Genomic DNA, 20,492 nt, shown 5'->3' on the forward strand with positions numbered 1-20,492 from the left:
TTTCAGCGCAGGAATAGGCTTCTGAGGTTTTTTCAAAATTTTTGTCAATTTCCAAAACGGCTTAGAGCCGGGGTTTAATTGAGAAACTTTATTTGCAAAATTTATGTTTCTCAATTCGGTGAAACGTTTTTTAATTTCCTTCTGAAGATCCTGCCAGATTACTTTCAAAGCAGGATCTCGAGTTCGTTGGAATTGTCTTCTTCTCACGTTTTTAAGACGGATCAGAAGTTTCAGATCGTCGTCAATAATAACTGAGTCGAATTTGACTTCACACTTTGGTATTGATGCGCTTCTAGCTTCGACTATAGTACTAGTCAAAGTTTCGAGGGCATTGTCAATATCAAAATGTGTTTCCAATGAAACATTAACATCTAAATGGCTATCGATGTATGTTTTATATGTATCCCAGTCAGCTCTGTGATAATTGAAAGTAGAGCTGATGGGATTAAAAATCGCTTCATGGGAAATTTGAAATGTTACAGGAAGATGATCAGAATCAAAGTCAGCATGAGTAATCAATTGGCTACAATGCTGACTTGAGTCAGTTAAGACCAAATCAATTGTTGAGGGATTTCTAGCAGAAGAAAAACAAGTGGGGCTATCGGGATATAGAATAGAAAAATATCCTGAAGAGCACTGATCAAATAAAATCCTGCCGTTTGAATTGGACTGAAGATTATTCCACGAGCGGTGTTTCGCATTAAAATCACCAATTATGAAAAATTTGGACCTGTTGCGAGTTAATTTTCGCAAATCAGATTTAAGAAAATCTATTTGCTGGCCAGTGCATTGAAAAGGCAAGTAGGCCGCAATGAAAGTATGTTTACCAAAGTTTGTTTCAACAGAAACACCCAAAGTTTCAAAAACTTTGGTTTCGAATGATGAAAAAATTTGGTGCTTGATGCGCCTGTCGACGATGATAGCAACTCCACCACATGCTCCATCTAGGCGATCATTTCTATAAATAAAATAGTTTGGGTTTCGTTTGATTGAAGACCCAGGTTTTAGATAAGTTTCAGTAATAACTGCAATATGCACATTATTAACTGTTAAAAAATGGAATAGCTCATCCTCTTTACCATTTAGAGAACGAGCATTCCAATTTAAAATGTTCAAAAATTTATTTGGATCCATTACCAAAACGTAATCCAATTACTATTTTATTTGTAAATTTAACTCCAACTTGGACTGCTTCAGCCATAGTTTGAGTTTTGAACATTGCATCAATCATTTGTTGCAATTGTTCAGATAAAAAGTCAAAATCGGAAGCAGACATGCCTGAATCACGTGCATTTTCCGTATTTGATGTTTGGTGATAGGAATTATTTGAATTTTGTTTACCCGCAGCCACATGGGCATAGGTAGCTCGATTCGTTTGAACAAAATTAGAAATATTACTCACTCCACTGCTGGAGGGTAGATTATTCGCTCGAAGGTTTGTTTGGTGGTTAACTACCTCCGGCGAATAGGTACGAGCGGTATGAAAATTATTCAACCGATCGTTGATGGAAGAATTTGTGTTGTTAGAAATTCTACCTGCAGAGTTTCGGGTACGACTAGCGTTCCCATTCATCTGCCGGGCACGTGATTCGACAAATTTTTTGCGGATAGGGCAATCCCAAAAGTTTGACTTATGGTTGCCACCGCAATTCGTACATTTAAACTTCCTGGTATCTTCCCTTACCGGACAGTTGTCCTTGGCGTGAGAAGAACCTCCACAAATCATGCATTTAGCATCCATGTGGCAATGTTTCGTTCCGTGCCCCCAACCTTGGCACTGACGGCACTGAGTTGGGTTCTGGAAATTTCCCCCAGGCTTACGAAAATGTTCCCATGTCACTTGGACAAGAAACATTTTCTTCGCCTTTTCCAAATATTTCAAGTTATTTAGATCACTTTTGTTGAAGTGAACTAAATAAAATTCTTGAGAGATACCCTGCCGAGGATTCTCAGAGCGGGTTCTCATTTTCATTTTTATTACTTGGACTGGAGTGAATCCAAGTAATAAGTTGAGTTCAGTTTTGATCTCATCAGGTGATTTGTCATCACTAGAGAGACCTTTTAATACGACTTTGAACAAGCGTGCAGACCTGTCGTCGTATGTGAAAAATTTATGCTTCTTCTCAGTAAGGTACTTGAGAAGAAGATCCCGATCTTTCAGGGTTTCCGGCAATACGCGGCAGTCTCCTTTCCTGGCAATTTGGAAGGAAACCTTGATTCCCCTTATGGAGTTCAAGATCTCCTGCCTAAAACCAGCAAATTCACAGACGCTGACCACGATTGGCGGCACCCGTTGTTTTTTAGCAGAAATTGAAGTACCTGGGCTAGAGGCATCCTCAATTTGCTGTTCCGAAAAATTGTTCAGCGTTTCATAAGGATTACTCATTTCAACGAAATTTTCATCCGAAACAATTGTTTTTGTAGAAGGAAGCGGAGAAGCTGAAAGTTCTCCTTTCCTTCTAACTTTGCCGCGCTTAGCGACAGTTTTGAAACCGACTTTTTTGGAAGGAAGCGGTGAATTCAAGGATTCACCCTTCCTTTTGTTCGATGATGCAACCATGATTTAATTTGAAGCGACCTTCCAGGAGGTTTTTTCCCTAATCGGTGTCCAAGTAGGATTACCACCGTTTCACGGAATTTGACTTCCGTAAACGGGTCCAACGAATAATCGAAGGCACGGGTCCAGGCAAGGATCGAAAAGGAATCAGTAGGTATAAATTTAGCGCTGAAAAGTGCTATTGTGGGTAGTACTGAGAAGTACTGTTGAATTGCTTTAGGTAGTAAAACTTCCTGCAGCAGAGAGAGCTTACGTCCGCACAGCACAAGAGTACGATGCGAACTGGCTGGCGCATCCCTGAAACGCCCAGCAAACCGCCTGTAACTTCTCTTAAACTCCTCTGGAACCTCCCCGATCTCCCTTGAGACTTCTTGGCACACCTGTGGAAGGCCTCCAAATGTCCCTGTAATGCCCCGTTAATCATCTGGAATACCTTCTGAAATCTTCTGGAACTTCCTTGACCTCCCCAGGAACGCCTTTGAGACCACCTAGAACACCCCTAGAACGCCCCTTAAACCCCCTTGTTACGCAAAGATGCGTAGCCTTAAATTTGATAAATCATAACAGTGACTGTTCGCGCCAACGCTGGACCAAGTGACATTATTATGCAGTAGTTCAGTAACGACATTTAGTAGCTATAGCGAAGAGGTGCCTTCAGTACATAAGCAAATCGTGCACCCTAATTTTTGTCACCGAATTTGTAAGTTAATTATTGTATATCTGAACTTATACTTTGATAAAAATGGCTTTGCAGCTTCCTCCCGCAACACTCCTATATCGCCGTTCTAACGCCTCTAAAACACCCTGGGACATCCTTTAAACCGCCTAGAACGCCTCTGAAAGACCCTAGAACGACCTTGGAATGCCTTTGAAACCTTTTCAAAATCCTTGGAACGTCAATAAAACCCTCTGGAATCCCCTGGAGCTCCCGAATTGCCCCTGAAATACTCTCAAGCAGTTGAAACCTCCTGACTGCTAGAACACTCCTGGAATACTTCTGAAACCCCATCAAACACCATGGAACTCCTCGGCAATCCCCTGACACAGCCCTGATACACTCCTGAAACCTCTCTGGAACCTCTCCGACTCCCCCTGAGACACTTGGCACACCTCTGGAACGACTTGGAAACCCTTCTGAAACCTTCTGGAACATCCTAGACACCTTCAGAAACCCCTCTAGACCCCCTGAAACACCCCTAGAATGCCTTCCTGAACCTACATCACCATCTCAACCACCTGGAATACCCCTTAAGTTCCCTTGAACGCCCTTCAAAGTCCTCAGAACGCCTCTGAAACCTCCTAGAACGAACTTGAACCCCAGTGGAACTACCTTGTTATCCTCAGAAACCCTCTCAGTCCCCCTGGAACAGCTTTAGAATGCCACTGAAACTACCTGAAACCCCCTAGAACGTCCCTGAAAGTCCCTGGAATACCCCCGGTACGCCTTTGAACGCCTTTAAAAGTCTTTAGAACACATTTGAAACCGCCACTGAAATTCTATTAAATGCCTTGGAACTACGCTTAGACCTCCTGAAATACACCTGGGAAACCCCCCTGAAATCCCCTGAATTCCTCTGGTAGCTCATTGACAACCGCTGAGCCCCATGAAACACTTCTAGAACGCCCTGTGAAACCTACCTATCATGTAAATATCGTGAATTTCCGGGGGCACAAAAAATAAAAAAAAAAACCCGGAAGAACTTCTGAAATATTTTACGGAAGAAGTCCTGAAGAAAAGCCTACTTAGAATTTCCGGAGGAACTCCCACTGGAATTCCCGGGAGAACTCCTGCTGGAGTTTACCGAGAAAACCCCTCGAAGGAACTCCATTAGGAAATATTCAAATTAATTTCTGGAGGCAAGCCTGAAAGAATTCACAAATTATCTGAAGTAGTTTCTGAGGGAACTGCAGGAGAAATTTCTGGAAAAACTATAGAAGGAAGTCTCAGAGGAAGTTCTGAAGGGAAGGTTCTGTATGGATTCCCGGCGGAAGCCCTGAAATTTCCGGAGAACTCCTACGGCAGTTCCCGGAGAAACTATTTCCGGAATTCCCCGAGGAATTCTAGAAGGACACCCCGGAGGAACTCCCAAAAGAAATTCGCGGAGGAACTCCAGAAGAAAATTCATAAAGGATTTCCTAAAAGAATGCTGGAGAAATTTAAAGAGAAACTTTTGAGGAAAGTCCCGGAGGAACACTTGAAGGAATTTCCCGGTGGAGCTTCCGAAAGAACCCCGGAGTAACTCGTGAAGAAATTCCCTGTGGAACTCCTGAAACAATTCGCGGAGAAGCTCCGCGCAGTAACTCCTAAAACAATTCTTACAGAAAATCCCTAAAGGAATGCCTGAGTAAATTGTTGAAGGAATTTTCGGAGAAACTCCGGGATGAAATCATGAAGGAATTCTGGGAGGCACTCCTGAAGGAGTTCTTGGCAGAAACTCATGAAGGAATATCCGGAGGAACTTCCGAACGAATTTCAAGGAAAATTACTGATGGAATTTTCGGAGAATCTGCTGAGGTAATTGCCGTATAAGCTAACGAAGGAGTTCTCAAGGGAACTTTCGACGGAATGTCCAGAAGAACTCTTGAAAAAAAATCCTGAAGGAAGGTCTGAAGGAATGTCCGCAGGGACCTTTAATAAAATTCCTAGATAAACTCCTAAAGATATTCTCGGAGAAATTTCTGAAAAAAAAAAATTAGAACAAGTGCAGATGAAGTCACTCTCGGAGGAGTTTTCTAAACTATTGAAAACCCATTCCGGAGGAGCTTCTGATTGATTTCCTCTGGGAACTGGGCTGAGAGTTTTTGAAAAAAATCCCGAAAAAAAGTTCGGGGTATGTCTTGGAATAATTTCCGAGGAACTCCTGAAGAAATTCTCGAAGAAACTCCTGAAAAAGTTCCTAATCGATCTCCCGAAGGAATTTTTAAAGGAACTCTTGAAGGAACTCCTGATGTAACTCTCAGAAAAACTCTCGAAAAAAAATCCGGAGGACCTTCATAAGAAATTCTTTTAAGAAATTTATAGAGCAGGATTTGAGTATCTCCTGTACGAATTCTCGGAGAAATAACTGGAGGGATTCTCGCGGTAGTCTTAAAGAAAGTTTTGGAGGAACTTTTGAACAAACTCCCAAAAGAACTTAGGAATGACTAGAATGCTTTACTAAAGGTTGCTTTTAGTAAGGTCCATCTGTTCGTCGGAGAAACTTTTCGCTCTACTTGCTGCACATCAAATTCAAAACACCAACACATAGGATATGAGCTAGGGGCAAGACAGATATAGCGAGAGTAACTCTGTTATCAAAATGTTGCTCAGAATTTCTTTGGATAGCTCTGGATCACTCCGGTTTTCCCGAAGTGTTGCCCGATACCAGTGAAAAATCGAGCAGTCTTGCCCGATTTTCCGTTTCCTAGAGACGTTTCTGAATGGATTCGAACAAAAAGAGTTACTTAAGATTCCTATGAGTTGCTCCGGATTGCACAGTGTCTTGCCCCTATGATATGAGTGCAATAAATAATCTTATACCCCAGACAGACATGTGATACGAGTGTGATTCTCGTACAACGGTACGCAGTGTCAAGAAAATTCTAACGAGATTGTCTTGAATGGAGAGAATTATCAGTGTGGCACTCATTTCAAGCGCAAATTTACAGTGATTCCTGTATCACATGTGTGTCATAAGTATTACGCTCCCAAATTCACCTATTCAAGCAAATACGACACCGACTAATTCCGTTCTTTTTGTTTTCATTCGTGCATTTTTTGTTAAAAAAAATACAAATATATATTAGAAACAAAACAAACACCGCTTCAATCCTTTGTTTGTCGTAGGATGAAAGTGGGAGCTACATGTTTAACAAGGGAACCAATACCCTACGCCGAAGAAGAATCTGAACTGTACTCACCTGAAACACCTTGAAAGTCCAGTAGCTGGGAGCTGCTGAATACTGGTTCTGCACAACAAATACAATAACAATATAATTAGCCCATATGAATAAAGCTGAGTAAATACTCATTACTCAGATCTCTGTGAAGATTCACAGAGATTTTCTCTACGGCTTCACATAGATTTAGTAAAGTGTATTTACTCAACTTTATTCATACGGCCTATCATTTCATCGAAAACGACAAAAAAGCTTGGAGAGCTAGTCGTAAGCAATGACGGCGGACAGCGAAGAACAACAACAAACAACAATTGTCAAAATGATTTGCTGTGAATAGAACGCCCCGGTGGAAATGTAATCATAACCTCTACACTGAAATAAATTTTGTTGTGGAAACTACCGATTCCATAGTAAAATTACTAACCGTACCTATGATTCTCAACCGACAACAATTTCCAGTTAATTCAACTAAAACACTCTCAACTTAACTAGCAGTGCAGTTGAATTTACCAAAAATAATCTTAATTTAACAAATGAGCATTGTATTTTTAACCATACTGTGTTGTAAAATGCGTGTCCTGGAAAAAATTAACAATGTTTTGTTGTTGAGACGACTACGCTTTTAGTTGAATTTACTACAATGCATTGTAGTTTCAAGCATATTTCAGTTACTTTAACAGATTTTGTTGTCGGTTGAGAATCATAGGTACGGTTAGTAATTTTACTATGGAATCGGTAGTTTCCACAACAAAATTTATTTTAGTGTACTTTTAAAGCCAATTCAAATGTCAGAATTTGGAATAGAACGCATCCGCTGAAAACGATCGTAGCCGTTTAACCCAACATTCCCCCATCAACTTTTACCGCCCATCACGCTTCGCCAGAACAAACCGTGCACGCCGAACCTTCTCCTTCCCAGCTGATAAATATTGCCCTTTCGCTCCTCATCCACTCACTGCGCGCTGGCCGATTCCACTCGTCCGGCACTCAGTCAGTGATCACCAACACCACAACCTTGGCGGAGGAGCACTCAATCTGAGACCCAACCCGAACCCAACCGACGACGAATCGCCTACTTCGCTTGTCGTTCCTCGTTCGTTCGACTCGCCTCGCCTGCTTTCTGGGTGGGTGGTGGGTGACTGCCGCTGTGTCGGTCGGACCGGACCGACTCGATCGATTCGTTCGCCTCACGCGACCGACAGTTCCGAGAGTTATTTCGCGTTGAGTGGACGTGTTTTTTTCTGGAGAGCGTGTTGTGTACCGAGCGTTGTTGGTCTGAACCTGATCCTGAACAGCCAGAAGAAGAGAGTTATCTACAGCAGCACCTAGGCACAGGCACTAGCGCAGCGCAGCAGTGTGTAGTTGGTTGGTACCGAGCCGCGCCTCGCCTCGTCTCCTCCGTGGACATTCACGGGGTTTTTTCGCGTTAGAACCGTTTCTGCAGTTACACCAAACTGTCAGTTTTTTTTTTTTGCATGCGAAGGGGTTCAGGAAGCGTGAGTGATAGTGGAAGAAGGTGCGCACGGTTGAAACAAGGTGGTTAGGAAGAAGGTGAAAGGTACCGAGTGTTGTCGCGTCGCGTTTGATTTATGATTTCGGGTTTTTTTTGTGCTCGTACGTATGGACGCGCACACTCTAATCAAGAAGAAAAGGTGTGCTTTTGATTGAGTCTTTTTGCCACACGGCCACAAGGGGAAGATCCGGGGAATCCGTTCCAAGTACCGTTGTTGAGTTGAAGAATTTCCGATCGGTGCACGATAATGGGCTAGAGAGAAGAAAAAAAAAGCGATGAAAGAGAATGAATTGAGGCCTTTTAAGCGTCGGCCAGCAGACGGTGAATTGCACGAGTCGGAAAGTGGTGTGTTAATTGGGAAAGATAAATGAAAGTAAACAGAGGGAAAAGTGTGAAATGCGCACGGAAGAGAAGATAACAGAGGAGAGCAGAGCGAATGGCTGGCAAAACGAAGGGAGAAGCAATCGAAGAAACCTGTTCGTTTGGTTGTTTCGCGAATTAGAAGAACAAACATGGCCAACCGGTTGCTTTGGTGGGACCCGTTTGTTGACCAATTCGCATTGACGGTCACCGGGGTCCGAGAGAACTGGGCTGTGCGTGGAAACAAATACAAATACATGGAAAGGGTAGGAACTGTGTTTTCACATGTTTGTCAATCGTTTTAGTTAATTCCTTGAAAAAAGCACAATAAATGCGACCGAAACGTCGGATGAAAACTTAAGAATCCGTTTTTGAGTTATTCCTCCCAAGACTAAAAGCCAGAACCTCCCAACGTTATTGAATTTAGACATATTAAGTTATAAGTTATGTTACAATGTATGTTGACATCACTTCCAACCAGTGAGCATATCGTACACAATACCGTCTCCGTAAAATTGCTGTCGATTGCAACTTTTTCAACACAAATCTAATAAAATCAGTGCAAGTTGTGAGTGGAAATCGCCACGAGAGATAATTCAGAGTTATGAAAAACGTGACCGTCAACAAACCGCAAGAAGAAGAAGAGGTTATGAAGTGATATATGTTGAGCATAAACGAGTAAATTCAGGTCACATTTTGACAATGCAAAATAGCAATCCCACAAGAATTCGGTGTTTGTACCAGCAGAAGAGTTGTCACTGAGACATGGTTTTTTTTCTGTCAATCAACTCTCTTTGGTTATCGCCAAACCCGGTCCCGAGAACCGAGTAAACAACCCGGGGCGCTCATTACTCATTCGGTCTACGAAGCAGAATAATATCAGCAATCATTATCACAATAAAAGAGAATCAGCGCCTGGAAAAATACCGACTGCGAGCACTTTTCCATTTTGATTCTCTTTTGTGCTTTCGTTTCGCGTCATGCCGCCCGTCCGATCCGATCCAATCCGATCACAGTAGCCCATGATGAGTGACGAGACCGTGATTTGTGCGACAGATGATAGATAGATCGATCGATCGATCGGATTGCTTTGATCGGACTCGGATCGGACGACGAGTCCGCGTCTCGTCCGGCTCTATGCGCGCCTACTATGTTGCGACGAGTTGTTTTTTGTTTGTGCGCGATCAATGTCCTCAAATGCTAATGCGAACGGCCGTTGTTGTTTATGGTTTCTCTTTATTACAGTTTTTTTTCTGTTGTGTATTAATGCGATGAGTGTTGTGTTGTTTTGACGAAATTCCAGCAGGGAATTGAGCGCACGTAGTGACTCGGTGATAGATTTGGGAACCGGTTCGAAAGTTGTTTCGCACAGGTCCGACTGAACGGGAAAATAAGAAGAACGCAAGTGTCTTGTCGTCGTCGACGGCAACGACGTCGACGACTGGAAATTCGTAAATCACGCATACATTTTCGCGAACGATCGACCATCGTCCGCACAAAGGAAGCCGAAAGGTGGAAGAAAGATAACGTCATCGGCTGGTGAATGTGCAGAAATAAAAAGTGAGAAAGTTTTGAAAGTTGAACCCCTTTTTCGGGAAGAAGCAGAAGAAGCCATCGAAGAGAAGAATGCATGAATCGTTTTTGTCGTGTTTGTGATTGCTAAGTTGAAATTTTGAAGCGGTTATCTCCTACTGTCAACAACGCGGAGAATAAAGCTTCCCGAAACCTAGAAGGCGAAGAAGAAGAAGCTGTAGTGCATAATCCATCCACCGCCGGAGTGGCATCCGGAGTTTGTTTGTTGTTTACGAAAAACGACAAAACAGTTCTATAATCTCGACGACGAAAGAAGAAGAACCAAAACGACGACGACGAAGAAGAGGATAATACGCTGATAAAGTCGGTCAACCGAGTGAGCGCGAGTGTTTTGTAAACAACGACAACCTAGTATCGACATACCGATCGACCGACCGACCGACCGACAACAACATGTGTCCAGCAGCGATTCGCTAGGCGAACAACTGTGTCGCCGCATCGTGTGGACATCTTTTGGAGGATAAGCTGGCGAAACGTTACCACAGTCGCAGTAGCCAATCGCAACCTTGGTGGATCCCTTCGCTGGGGCTGGCGTTCCGCCACCAGCACCACCATCCCAACCCGTAGTCGTTGATTGTCGTTCACGCAACAACAAGCGACACCAAGAGATGCACGTTTTGAAATTGGGTGAGTTGAGGAATCAGCTGATGGGGGGCAGGTTTTTACGATCAGTGTCGGTCGTTTTATGTGCTTGATTTGGAGAAGTGGTGAGTCGAAGTAGGCTACGTGATAGGAGGCATGCGCTTCGATTCAGAGCGCACCTAGTATGGATTGCTATGATCGGGGCAAGGTAGATGAATCCTACAGGTTAATAACATATTCATGCGATGAAATCGAAAGCGTGGAAAATCTCCATCGTATCGTTATCGATCCGGAATGCAAGGCAGCACGCAATATGTATGCATTGGAACGGTTTGTCTCGAACGTCGCAATATCGGTGTGTGCTAAATACCTCGAAAAGTGACTCATTTTGCTCATATGCAAGTGGTCTATCATTACTGCCATTGCGCGCCGTCTCCATCGGGGTTGAGTGGGGAAATTTCCGAGATCTGACACCGGTTGGTATAATTATTGTTGGGTTGCATTGATTGGATCATGATTTACGTGTGCTACATTGTATATTCGAGTGGCGTTGATTTGCGGGCAAGCTGGAGCTGGGTTTGAGTACTTTTCTGTTCTTTTCAAATAGTTCATTGTTACAGCTAATAGATAATTGCTAGGACGTGGCCGATGTATTTCAAAATTTTGTTTAAATAAGGCCAAATCTTATCAAGTGCAATTTTAAGCAATCACTGAATAACAAGCACTACAAAATATATGATTTAAAAAATAAGTTGCCAGGACATGGCCATTGCAAAAGCTTATCAATATATAATTCAAGATTGAATTGTATACATTTTTCGATTGCGCATCTTAGGTATTAAATTTTAATAGAATAGCATAGAACGAGCTCACCCATTTATAATTCCAGATCACACCTTTTTGTATATGTTAATGAAGGTTGAATACCATATTGAATCTATAAACATCTTATCGGCAGTAAAATGGTACCAACTCAAACGTTTGTCTCCGAATACACTTCAGAATCTTTTTCGTCAGAAGTCAGTCAGCTAGTGATCGCCGCGCGGTGCGCGTAGGCGTTCTCTCGTAAGTCGTCGTTCGTGTTTGCTTTAAACACTGTTAATTTGTTGTGCACTGCTGCTTCACCCGCACAACTCACGACCTACCCAACGAACGAAGACGAAGAGCTCGCCGAACATCCTCCATCCAGCAGTGTCGTCATGTCGCTGTCAGCCGGCGCGGCCGCTGCTAAGAATTCGCAAGAAATTTGCACTGTGCCGTCGGTCGAGGTTTGTCGGTCTGCTTCATTATCTGTGTTCCTCATAAAGCGCAGCGCAGCTATCGCCACCACGACCACGGCGAAAGAAGCGAACTCCAAGAAGGACGGAAAGGTTTCTTCCGAGAATGTTGCGATGATCATCGCAGCAAAGCAAAGGCGCGTTCTTATCTGTAGCGCTGTTCGTTCAGCCTGTGTGTAGGAGGATGTTTCGTCTTCGTCCAGACTTTCATCTTGAATCAGTCTGGTGTTTCGCGTCAGTGTGTGTTTTTGCCGTATCGGAAGTGGTCAAGATTTTAAAATACCTGGCAAAAATTATTGTGTTTCCTCTCAGGAATCTGGAGAGATCCCTCTCAGGAATCTGGAGAGATTCCTCTCAGGAATCTGGAGAGATTCCTCTCAGGAATCTGGAGAGATTCATCTCAGGTATCTGGAAAGATTCCTCTCAGGGATCTGGAGAGATTCCTTTCAGAAATCAGGAGAGATTCCTCTCAGGAATCTGGAGAGATTCCTCTCAGGAATCTGGAGAGATTCCTCTCAGGAATCTGGAGAGATTCCTCTCAGGAATCTGGAGAGATTCCTCTCAGGAATCTGGAGAGATTCATCTCAGGTATCTGGAAAGATTCCTCTCAGGGATCTGGAGAGATTCCTTTCAGAAATCAGGAGAGATTCCTATCAGAAATTCGGAAAGATTCAACTCTGGAGAGATCCTTTTAAAATACCAGGCAAAAATTATTCTGATTCCTCTCAGGAAGTCAGATTCCTCTCGGGAATCTAGAGAGGTTCCTCTCGGGAATCTGGAGAGATTCCTCTCAGGAATCTGGAGAGATTTCTCTCAGGAATCTGGAGAGATTCCTCTCAGGAATCTGGAGAGATTCCTCTCAGGAATCTGGAGAGATTCCTCTCAGGAATATGGAGAGATTCCTCTCAGGAATCTGGAGTGATTTCTGTCAGGATTCTGGAGAGATTCCTCTCAGGAATCTGGAAAGATTCCTCTCAGGAATCTGGAGAGATTCCTCTCGGGAATCTGGAGAGATTCCTATCAGGAATCTGGAGAGATTCCTCTCAGGAATCTGGAGAGATTCCTCTCAGGAATCTGGAGAGATTCCTCTCAGGAATCTGGAGAGATTCCTCTCAGGGATCTGGAGAGATTCCTCTCAGGAATCTGAAGAGATTCCTTTCAGCAATTTGAAGAGATTCCTCTCAGGAATCTGGAGAGATTCATCTCAGGAATCTGGAGAGATTCCTCTCAGGAATCTGGAGAGATTCCTCTCAGGAATCTGGAGAGATTCCTCTCAGGAATCTGGAGAGATTCCTCTCAGGAATCTGGAGAGATTCCTCTCAGGAATCTGGAAAGATTCCTCTCAGGAATCTGGAGAGATTCCTCTCAGGAATCTGGAGAGATTCCTCTCAGGAATCTGGAGAGATTCCTCTCAGGAATCTGGAGAGATTCCTCTCAGGAATCTGGAGAGATTCCTCTCAGGTATCTGGAAAGATTCCTCTCAGGGATCTGGAGAGATTCCTTTCAGAAATCAGGAGAGATTCCTATCAGAAATTCGGAAAGATTCCTCTCTGGAGAGATCCTTTTAAAATACCAGGCAAAAATTATTCTGATTCCTCTCAGGAAGTCAGATTCCTCTCGGGAATCTAGAGAGGTTCCTCTCGGGAATCTGGAGAGATTCCTCTCAGGAATCTGGAGAGATTTCTCTCAGGAATCTGGAGAGATTCCTCTCAGGAATCTGGAGAGATTCCTCTCAAGAATCTGGAGAGATTCCTCTCAGGATTCTGGAGAGATTCCTCTCAGGAATCTGGAAAGATTCCTCTCAGGAATCTGGAGAGATTCCTCTCAGGTATCTGGAAAGATTCCTCTCAGGGATCTGGAGAGATTCATTTCAGAAATCAGGAGAGATTCTTATCAGAAATTCGGAAAGATTTCTCTCTGGAGAGATCCTTTTAAAATACCAGGCAAAAATTATTCTGATTCCTCTCAGGAAGTCAGATTCCTCTCGGGAATCTAGAGAGGTTCCTCTCGGGAATCTGGAGAGATTCCTCTCAGGAATCTGGAGAGATTTCTCTCAGGAATCTGGAGAGATTCCTCTCAGGAATCTGGAGAGATTCCTCTCAGGAATCTGGAGAGATTCCTCTCAGGAATCTGGAGAGATTCCTCTCAGGAATCTGGAGTGATTTCTCTCAGGATTCTGGAGAGATTCCTCTCAGGAACCTGGAAAGATTCGTCTCAGGAATCTGGAGAGATTCCTCTCGGGAATCTGGAGAGATTCCTCTCAGGAATCTGGAGAGATTCCTCTCAGGAATCTGGAGAGATTCCTGTCAGGAATCTGGAGAGATTCCTCTCAGGAATCTGGAGAGATTCCTCTCAGGAATCTGGAGAGATTCCTCTCAGGAATCTGAAGAGATGCCTTCCAGCAATTTGAAGAGATTCCTCTCAGGAATCTGGAGAGATTCATCTCAGGAATCTGGAGAGATTCCTCTCAGGAATCTGGAGAGATTCCTTTCAGGGATCCGGAGAGATTCCTCTCAGGGATCTGGAGAGATTTCTCTCAGGAATGTGGAGAGATTCCTCTCAGGAATCTGGAGAGATTCGTCTCAGGAATCTGGAGAGATTCCTCTCAGGAACTTGGAGAGATTCCTCTCAGGAACTTGGAGAGATTCCTCTGAGGAATCTGGAGAGATTCCCCTTAGGAATCTGGAGAGATTCCCCTCAGGAATCTTCAGAGATTCCCCTCAGGAATCTGGAGAGATTCCCCTCAGGAATCTGGAGAGATTCTCCTCAGGAATCTGGAGTGATTCCCCTCAGGAATCTGGAGAGATTCCTCTCAGAAATCTGGAGAGATTCCCCTCAGGAATCTGGAGAGATTCCCCTCAGGAATCTGGAGAGATTCCCCTCAGGAATCTGGAGAGATTCCCCTCAGGAATCTGGAGAGATTCCCCTCAGGAATCTGGAGAGATTCCCCTCAGGAATCTGGAGAGATTCCCCTCAGGAATCTGGAGAGATTCCCCTCAGGAATCTGGAGAGATTCCCGTCAGGAATCTGGAGAGATTCCCGTCAGGAATCTGGAGAGATTCCCGTCAGGAATCTGGAGAGATTCCCGTCAGGAATCTGGAGAGATTCCCGTCAGGAATCTGGAGAGATTCCCGTCAGGAATCTGGAGAGATTCCCGTCAGGAATCTGGAGAGATTCCCGTTAGGAATCTGGAGAGATTCCCGTCAGGAATCTGGAGAGATTCCCGTCAGGAATCTGGAGAGATTCCCCTCAGGAATCTGGAGAGATTCCCCTCAGGAATCTGGAGAGATTCTCCTCAGGAATCTGGAGAGATTCCTCCCAGGAATCTGGAGAGATTCCTCTCAGGAATCTGGAGAGATTCCTCTCAGGAATCTGGAGAGATTCCTCTCCCTGGAGAGATTCCTCTCGGGAACCTGGAGAGATTCCTCTCAGGAACCTGGAGAGATTCCTCTCAGGAATCTGAAGAGATTTCTTTCAGGAAGCTGGAGAGATTCCTTTCAGGAACCTGGAGAGATTCCTCTCAGGAACTTGGAGAGATTCCTCTTAGGAATCTGGAGAGATTCCTCTCAGGAACTTGGAGAGATTCCTCTTAGGAATCTGGAGAGATTCCTCTGAGGAATCTGGAGAGATTCCCCTCAGGAATCTGGAGAGATTCCCCTCAGGAATCTGGAGAGGTTCCCCTCAGGAATCTGGAGAGATTCCCCTCAGGAATCTTCAGAGATTCCCCTCAGGAATCTGGAGAGATTCCCCTCAGGAATCTGGAGAGATTCTCCTCAGGAATCTGGAGTGATTCCCCTCAGGAATCTGGAGAGATTCCTCTCAGAAATCTGGAGAGATTCCCCTCAGGAATCTGGAGAGATTCCCCTCAGGAATCTGGAGAGATTCCCCTCAGGAATCTGGAGAGATTCCCCTCAGGAATCTGGAGAGATTCCCGTCAGGAATCTGGAGAGATTCCCGTCAGGAATCTGGAGAGATTCCCGTCAGGAATCTGGAGAGATTCCCGTCAGAAATCTGGAGAGATTCCCCTCAGGAATCTGGAGAGATTCCCCTCAGGAATCTGGAGAGATTCCTCTCAGGAATGTGGAGAGATTCCTCTCAGGAATCTGGAGAGATTCCTCTCAGGAATCTGGAGAGATTCCTCTCAGGAATCTGGAGAGATTCCTCTCAGGAATCTGGAGAGATTCCTCTCAGGAACCTGGAGAGATTCCTCTCAGGAACCTGGAGAGATTCCTCTCAGGAATCTGAAGAGATTTCTTTCAGGAACCTGGAGAGATTCCTTTCAGGAACCTGGAGAGATTCCTCTCAGGAACTTGGAGAGATTCCTCTTAGGAATCTGGAGGGATTCCTCTGAGGAATCTGGAGAGATTCCCCTCAGGAATCTGGAGAGATTCCCCTCAGGAATCTGGAGAGATTCTTCTCAGGAATCTGGAGAGATTCCCGTCAGGAATCTGGAGAGATTACCGTCAGGAATCTGGAGAGATTCCCGTCAGGAATCTGGAGAGATTCCCCTCAGGAATCTGGAGAGATTCCCCTCAGGAATCTGGAGAGATTCCTCTCAGGAATGTGGAGAGATTCCTCTCAGGAATCTGAAGAGATTCCTCTCAGGAATCTGGAGAGATTCCTCTCAGGAATCTGGAGAGATTCCTCTCAGGAATCTGGAGAGATTCCTCTCAGGAATCTGGAGAGATTCCTCTCAGGAATCTGGAGAGATTCCTCTCAGGAATCTGGAGAGATTCCTCTCAGGAATCTGGAGAGATTCCTCTCAGGAATCTGGAGAGATTCCTCTCAGGAATCTGGAGAGATTCTTCTCAGGAATCTGGAGAGATTCCTCTCAGGAATCTGGAGAGATTCCTCTCAGGAACCTGGAGAGATTCCTCTCAGGAACCTGGAGAGATTCCTCTCAGGAATCTGAAGAGATTTCTTTCAGGAACCTGGAGAGATTCCTTTCAGGAACCTGGAGAGATTCCTCTCAGGAACTTGGAGAGATTCCTCTTAGGAATCTGGAGAGATTCCTCTGAGGAATCTGGAGAGATTCCCCTCGGGAATCTGGAGAGATTCCCCTCAGGAATCTGGAGAGATTCCCCTCAGGAATCTGGAGAGATTCCCCTCAGGAATCTGGAGAGATTCCCCTCAGGAATCTGGAGAGAATCCCCTCAGGAATCTGGAGAGATTCTCCTCAGGAATCTGGAGTGATTCCTCTCAGGAATCTGGAGAGATTCCTCTCAGAAATCTGGAGAGATTCCCCTCAGGAATCTGGAGAGATTCCTCTCAGGAATGTGGAGAGATTCCTCTCAGGAATCTGAAGAGATTCCTCTCAGGAATCTGGAGAGATTCCTCTCAGGAATCTGGAGAAATTCCTCTCAGGAATCTGGAGAGATTCCCGTCAGGAATCTGGAGAGATTCCCGTCAGGAATCTGGAGAGATTCCCGTCAGGAATCTGGAGAGATTCCCGTCAGGAATCTGGAGAGATTCCCGTCAGGAATCTGGAGAGATTCCCCTCAGGAATCTGGAGAGATTCCCCTCAGGAATCTGGAGAGATTCCCCTCAGGAATCTGGAGAGATTCCCCTCAGGAATCTGGAGAGATTCCCCTCAGGAATGTGGAGAGATTCCCCTCAGGAATCTGGAGAGATTCCCCTCAGGAATCTGGAGAGATTCCCCTCAGGAATCTGGAGAGATTCCCCTCAGGAATCTGGAGAGATTCCCCTCAGGAATCTGGAGAGATTCCTCTCAGGAATCTGGAGAGATTCCCCTCAGGAATCTGGAGAGATTCCCCTCAGGAATCTGGAGAGATTCCCCTCAGGAATCTGGAGAGATTCTCCTCAGGAATCTGGAGAGATTCCCCTCAGGAATCTGGAGAGATTCCCCTCAGGAATCTGGAGAGATTCCCCTCAGGAATCTGGAGAGATTCCCCTCAGGAATCTGGAGAGATTCCCCTCAGGAATCTGGAGAGATTCCCCTCAGGAATCTGGAGAGATTCCCCTCAGGAATCTGGAGAGATTCCCCTCAGGAATCTGGAGAGATTCCTCTTAGGAATCTGGAGAGATTCCTCTCAGGGATCTGGAGAGATTCCTCACAGGAATCTGGAGAGATTTCTCACAGGAATCTGGAGAGATTTCTCACAGGAATCTGGAGAGATTCCTCACAGGAATCTGGAGAGATTCCTCTCAGAAATCTGGAGAGATTCCTCTCAGGAATCTGGAGAGATTCCTCTCAGGAATCTGGAGAAATATCTTTCATGAATCTGGAGAGACTCCTCTCAGGAATCTGGAGAAATTCCTCTCAGGAATCCGGAGAGATTCCTCTCAGTAATTTGGAGAGATTCCTTTGAGAAGTTTCTGTAAGCTTTCCTTAAAATCGAACCTCTGTGGCGGTGATGCAAAGTCATTCTTCGTTCTTTGGGCATCTCCCAACTTGCTAATTGGGCGTCCATTTGTATCTTCACTGGATAGGATCATTCTCGACCATATACACACAGTTAATGTATGATAAACGTTTCAGTCAACACACAATACAGTGGACGAGCACACCAGTGCCCGACAAAACGTGATAATTTTAGACTTTTTTCCCCGATTGCTGCGTAAAACTCGTTCCCGGAACTGGATCCGTCCGATGTCGTGATGAATCCGAAACTGTGGAGTTTATATGGTTTTTCAATTGCAAAAACCTTCAATGCTCGATCGTCGCTTTGGAAAATCTGTGAAATTGGTTTAAGGTTTCCTAAAAAATTTTTGTAATCAGTTCTATGTTTGTTTTAGAGCTCCCTTGACTCATTGAATCTATAAGCATAATCAGTTAGGGACATCTTGAATACCTTCAAAAACCGCCTGAAACGTTCATGAAATTCTTTAAAGTGCTTCTGCCATCTCTCTAAAGTTCACTTGAGAGCAATGATCCAAAATGTATTTTCAAAAACTGTTGGCCCCTTTAAATCCCTTCAAACCCCCTGTAACGCTACTGCGCTTTGGAAAACTATTCTAAGAGGCTTTGGAATGCTTCTTACAGAAACATTGGAAAGCTTCTTTAGAAAAGTTTGAAAAGATTTTGCATAAAGTTTCGAAATCTTCTACAGAAAGATTTGTAATGCTTCTTAAGAAAACTTTGGAAAGCTTCTCCACGAAACTTGAGTTTTGTGAAGCTTCTGCCATGGCTTTTATTAATCTTCTACCAGGAGCTTTGTCGATCTCTTCTTCGAGCTTTGTTAAGCTTCTTTCAAAAGCTTTGTAAAAAATATCCGGGAGCTCTGTAGTTTCTCTCGGGAACTCTATTATGTTTCTTTGAGGAGCTCTTCAAACTTCATCCATTAGCTTAGTGATGCTGCTCCCAGGAGTTTTGTCAAGCTTCTTCCATGAGCAATGTAAAGCTTTTCCCAGGAGCTTTGTTAAGCTTCACCCAGGAGCTCAGCAAAGCTTCTCTCAGGAGCTATGCCAAGTTTCTTCCATGAACTTTGTGAAGCTCATCCAAAAAAAATTAGGAATCATTCTCCTAGAAGCATTGGAAAACTTTTCTAAGAAGCTTTGAAATGCTGCTTACAGAAACATTGGTAAGTTGCTCCAGAAAACTTCGAAAATCTTTTGCAAAAAGGTTTTGAAAGCTTTTACAGAGAGATTTGTAAAGCTTCTCCAGGAGAATTTGGGAAGCTCCCCAGGGAGCTTCTCTCAGGAGTTTTGTAAAGCTTCTTCCATGGCTTTTGCAAACCTTCTTCCAGGAGCTTTGTCAAGCTTCTTCCATGATCTTTGTCGACCATCTTTCAGAAGCTTTGTAACTATATTCAAGGAGCTCCATGAAAATTTCTCATAGGAGCTCTGTAAAGCTTTGTAAAGCTTCTAAAATTTTGAAAAGCTTTATAAAGCTCCATAAAGCTATGGAATGCTTCTCCGGAAAGTTTCTCCAAAAAGCTTGGAAAAGCTTCCCTAGAAAGCTTTGGAAATTTTCTTCAGCTTCAGCAAGCATCTCCAAAAAGTTTTGAAGACCCTATTCGAAAAGCTTTGCACATATTTTTCAAGAACAATTTGAAAGCTTCTCCATTGAGCTTTGCAAAGTTGTCTCAAACTCTGAAACGTATTTGAAAAAGTTATCCCAGATGTTTTAAAGTGCTTCTCTAAGATGATATCAAAGCTGCTTCAAGAAATCCTGGCAACATGCATTTCGGCTTCAACTGATCAACGATTTACCTAGAAATCGAGCAGTGATCTTGCTAAAAATGTATTGGGAGGTATTTACACAATAATTTTGCACCGAAACATTGTTGTCCAGAATGGGGTTCACGAAAAAGCAAGCAAAAATTCAGAGAAGTATGACTAGGAATCCGCAAAACTTTTCAGGGATTTCATCATAATTTATTTTTGCAGAACTCTTGAAATGAACGATGCCAAGACAGTAATCGACCAAGACCAATTTCTTTAGAGATATTCAAGAATCATGGAAAAAACCGAGGATCTTTAAAAAACATGGTTGCGACCTTCACATAGATCATTGATCGATCTTCCCATGAAGATCATCATAGATCTCATAAGCAAATTCATCGAGGATTTATCCAAAAATCTACCAAGGTTTCTGAAATTTCGATACGAGTTCGTCAAGGATCTTGTAAATATCCCACTGAAGACTTTGGAAGAATACCGCAAAGAATCTATCCAGGAGGAGTTGGTCAAGGACGCTGCAAGAAGATCGTCAAGAGATTAGCCACAATCCTGAGGGCTCGCAAATCATTATCCTTGAAAATCTCGAATG

General features: G+C 44.0%; 1 long non-coding RNA gene across 1 annotated transcript; it reads left to right on the forward strand.

Moving 5' to 3' along the window:
- The first annotated feature begins 3,373 nt into the window (after positions 1-3,373).
- On the forward strand, positions 3,374-12,335 carry LOC134284659 (uncharacterized). The gene is made up of 2 exons (XR_009995867.1): positions 3,374-7,801; positions 9,555-12,335. It is a non-coding gene; the product is annotated as an uncharacterized LOC134284659 (long non-coding RNA).
- Positions 12,336-20,492: the final 8,157 nt, after the last annotated feature.

The sequence above is a fragment of the Aedes albopictus genome, unplaced genomic scaffold (assembly GCF_035046485.1).
Source record: "Aedes albopictus strain Foshan unplaced genomic scaffold, AalbF5 HiC_scaffold_457, whole genome shotgun sequence".
In the NCBI taxonomy this organism is placed as follows: Eukaryota; Metazoa; Arthropoda; class Insecta; order Diptera; family Culicidae; genus Aedes; species Aedes albopictus.